This window comes from Sapajus apella, unplaced genomic scaffold, assembly GCF_009761245.1.
Source record: "Sapajus apella isolate SASKATOON/1434 unplaced genomic scaffold, GSC_monkey_1.0 scaffold3580, whole genome shotgun sequence".
Taxonomy (NCBI): Eukaryota; Metazoa; Chordata; class Mammalia; order Primates; family Cebidae; genus Sapajus; species Sapajus apella.
This window is the reverse complement of record NW_022440506.1, coordinates 2,561-6,923: the sequence shown is the minus strand read 5'-3', so window position 1 is coordinate 6,923 and position 4,363 is coordinate 2,561. Positions and strand designations below refer to the sequence as shown.

Here is a 4,363-nt window from a genome sequence, read left to right as displayed (position 1 = left end):
GGACACACCTGCTGTAGGAGTCCTGACCTGAGTCTCTCTTTGCACATAAATACTCTGCTTAGAAGGTGCCTCCTCATCTTCCACTCCACACCAACAACCTGAAAGCAAGAAAATGCTGGTGAAGTGCATGTTAACTCTAGTGGGAAGGCACAGACTACCCACAAGTGTATCTGAGGAACTGAGGAATTATTCCAAGGAAATATTTTGAGGAACAGAATGTTGGCTTCAGATGAAAGATGGTGCTATTTATTATTACTGGACTATAAAGGTCACAGAATGTAGTAGGCGTCATCATGTAAAGGGCACCATATGTAACACAGGAAGTAAAGGCAGGGTTTACAATTCCTGCATCTGCAAACCACTCATCTACAGGACTTTATCTCCTGATGACATGTGAGTACTGTACAGAGGGATTTGTCCAAGCTAAAAAAAAAGACTAGCATAACATAGCAGCTATTGGTCAAGGACAGTTTAACAAACTGTATATATTTGCTAACACAAAACCTCTATGCCAATACTGGAGACCACTGCAGATGGCAACGTATGTAAAATAAATGAGATGTGGGGTAGTGGGATGTGAAGACTAGATAGGAGAATGGATATTAGGGTACAAGTTCATGTACAAATAGGTCAAAGGGTAAAAAAGAAAGAGTAGAAGTGATAAGGTATACAAGTGACAAGTGTGATGCTCTCAAGAATGGGGAAGAAAAGTGAGAATATATGTGTGCCTACTTCCCTTGCCACAAAAATACTACTAAAATAGAGTAAGTTTCTGGTATGATGTCAATAAAGCCCTGACTCTATGGCCTCCTCAAAGTGCCACTCTTCCTTTTTTTTTTTTTGTGACCAAGTCTTGCTCTGTCACCCAGGCTGCAGTGCAGTCGTGCGATCTCAGCTCACTGCAGCCTCCGCCTCCCGAGTTCAAGTGATTCTCCTGCCTCAGCCTACTGAGTAGTTGGGATCACAGGTGCCCACTACCATACCCAGCTAATTTTTTTTATTTTTAGTAGAGACAGTGGTTTTACCATCTTGGCCATGGTGGTCTTGAACTCCTGACCTCGTGATCCACCTGCCTCAGCCTCCCAAAGTGCTGGGATTACAGGCGTGAGCCACCGCGCCCGGCCTAGGAATCCACTCGTAAGGGACTCATTCCTTCTGAGCCCATTATGCTGAGGCTGAATTCAGTTGCATCTTCAAGATCATAGAGGATTGTGCATACCACCACAAAGATGACCAAATACATGGGAAATGGATAATGTACAGACTAAGGGAAAGACAGAACAAGGGAACAGCCAACATTGTCTCAGAACAACTCTGCATATGAAAGCCCACTGGAGAAAAAAACTGAGTATTTCAAGGAGAATTTCTAAAGAGGGTCTTGCAAGAACAGCCTCTGGTCTATGTAGGCAGTAATGTAGTCTGTGAAGGCAATTCCTGCCACAGGCAGGCATAAGAAAATAGCAGCTAGAGAAAGGAAGTAGACTCTGCGTACACAGTAACCTGAAATCTAGACAAGGACACCCAAACATCTACAGGACTAACAAGGTGGGCTTCTAACTATGAATCCCTCCCTGAGAGCTTGTAGTAAAGCAGGTGTTGGGGCTGCTCCAAGAAAGGAGCATGTCAGTATGCACACCTCAGTCCTACCAACCAAGAGCCTACCCATAGAACTGAAGTAGGAAGCTGTGCCCATGCTCTGGACATGAGAAAGTCTTGCCAATGGGGAAAGGGGGAAGGACAGAGACTAGCTCAGGTCACAGGGGTGAGTGTGAGCAACTTACCCAGGGAGGATGTAAGTGCCAAGTTCTCCAGCATCACATCATGGTACAAGCATCTCTGAGCCTCACTAAGGAGATTCCATTCCTCCCAGGTAAAGTTCACAGCCACGTCTTCAAAAGTCACTGTGCCCTGTTATGATGTTGACAGATGAAACTACAAACCACACCTATACTGAGGTATCACAGTCCATCTCTCCCACATCTACTTTTGCACATTCTCCTCTCAAGGTCCTCAACTCGTAGGAGAAACTAGTACCGCGAACAATAATTAGTTGAACAAATAGGTATCTATGCTGTGATTGTGACATTAAGAGTCCACCCGCTCCTGACAGGCACTTCCACTAGTATGGCTGAGGTCATGGAAAGCCCAGTGTAGCACCTTCAACACATCAGACAGACATACTCTCTCTAAATGCATATCATTCTTTACACTTCCCTGGCACATATCCATGTCAAAAACCGGCTGACTGGCACACACCACTGGCCTCTCTCTGCCCTTTAAACACCTGAAAAGTATCTTAATGTCTGCCTTTTTCTTCTACTAGTGTGGGTGGAAATCTCCCCCTAGTGTTTTATAATCCTGGTAAAACAAATGACATCTGATACTCTACAGATGTCATCAAGAGCAATTTACAAATCAAATATATTGAGCTGGACGTGGTGGCTCACATCTGCAATCCCAGTACTTTGGGAGGCTGAAGCAAGTGAACTGCCTGAGGTCAGGAGTTTGAGACCCGCCTGGCCAACATAGTGAAACACCACATCTCTACTAAAAATACAAAAGATTAGCTGGGTGTGGTTGGCGGGCGCCTGTAATCCCAGCTACTCGGGAGACTGAGGCAGGAAAATCGCTTGAAACCAGGAGGCAGAGGTTGCAGTGAGCCAAGATTGTGCCATTGCACTCCAGCGTGGGCAACAAAAGTGAAAATTTGTCTCAAAAAACAAAAAAAATTCAAACAATAGCCTGATAAGAGGGACACCACTCACCACAAAGTGCCACATTGTTGTTGTATGGTGGATAAGAGACAGCAACCATGGCCATGGCATGCAAGCTTTTTAAGATGAAGAGGGCATAATGGCCTGATTCCCTCAGGAGGATGCCACTGACTTCTTTGAATAACTCTGGACGTAGACATAGAATTGAAATTCACTACAAAGTATAACAGAAACCTGCCTGGTCCCATTGAGGGAAAGCTGTCAGAGGCTAGGATATCTTACTTAAGAGAGTGAAGTGGCCGGTCATGGAGGCTCACACGTGTAATCCCAGCACTCTTGGAGGCTGAGGTGGCTGCTTGAGCCCAGGCGGTCAAGATGGCAAGAACCCGTTTCTAACACACACACACACACACACACACACACACACACACACACACACACACAGAGAGAGAGAGAGAGAGAGAGAGAAAAAAAAATTGAATATATAAAAAGAGAGTAGAATGGGAAAGAAACTTGCACTCAGGCCATTTGTGGTTCTATCAATATGACCAGCATTCAGGTGGCAAGTTACACTGGGCCTTCACTTAATTTCGTATTACTGGAAATGGCACTAAAAAGAGATGGAGAGTCTTGAGTTGCCAATGCCACCTGTCCCCATAACCCATCAACAGCCTCCTGGTGTGGAGAATCTGTGCTCCTGAGAAGGGAGAGCACAGTGATTGTCAGACTTTGCACAGAACTCAGTGCTTCTCAGTCACAGTGGAAAGCAAAACTGGGCTGAACTCAACTGACACCTACCCAAGGAATGAGCATATAGACCAGCCCAGCCAGAGGGGAATCACCTACCCCAATGGTCAGAACTTGAGGTCTGGCAAGACTTGTCACTGTGGGCTGGAGGGCTCTGAAGCCCTAAATAAACTTGAAAGGAAGTCTAGGCCACAAGAACTGCAACCCCTGGGCATGCCCTGTGCTGAACTGTGCTCAGAGCCAGTGGACCTGGTTGGGCTGTGGAAACACAGCCTACTGAGATGCCAGCTGGAATAGCTAAAGGTGTGCTTGTACCACTCCTCCCCCCAACCCCAAGCTACACAGCCCCTTCTTTCCACTTGAGAGAAGAGAGGGAAGAGCAAAAAGAACTTTGTCTTGCATTTTGGATACCACATCAAACACAGGATAGGGCACTGGACAGGGTTGTGAGGCCCCATTCCAAGCCCACTCAGATAGTAGCCTTGGCCAGTGGATGACATTGCTGGACCTGCCCTGAGTCTTGAAGAGTGAGCCTCAGACCAGGCAACATTCACCACAAGCTGACTAAAGAGCTCTTAGGCCTTAGTGGAACATCAGTGGCAGTCTGACAGCACTCGCTGTGGGCCCATGGTGGTGGTGGGCCAGAGTGAGGCTTGTCTGCCTATGGGAAGGAGGGAAGAGTGAAAAGGACTATATCTTGTATTTGAGTGCCAGCTCAGCTACAGTGCAAAAGAACACCATGTAGATTTCTAAGTTTTTTACTCCAATCCCTGACTCACGGATGGCATCTCTATACCAACCTGGGGTCTGCGGGAACTTACCGTCCTAAGGAGGATATAAGCCTGTCTGGCTTTGCCACCTGCTGACTGTACAGGGCTAGGGCCTTGAGTGAACCCAGGCGA

The 4,363-nt window shown here is 46.6% G+C and overlaps 1 long non-coding RNA gene across 1 annotated transcript; it reads left to right on the top strand.

Annotated features, from left to right (window-relative positions):
• Positions 1 to 267: 267 nt before the first annotated feature.
• Positions 268 to 4,027, top strand: LOC116547554. Its single transcript, XR_004267089.1, has 3 exons — positions 268 to 278; positions 330 to 334; positions 3,942 to 4,027. It is a non-coding gene; the product is annotated as an uncharacterized LOC116547554 (long non-coding RNA).
• The last annotated feature ends 336 nt before the right edge of the window (positions 4,028 to 4,363 follow it).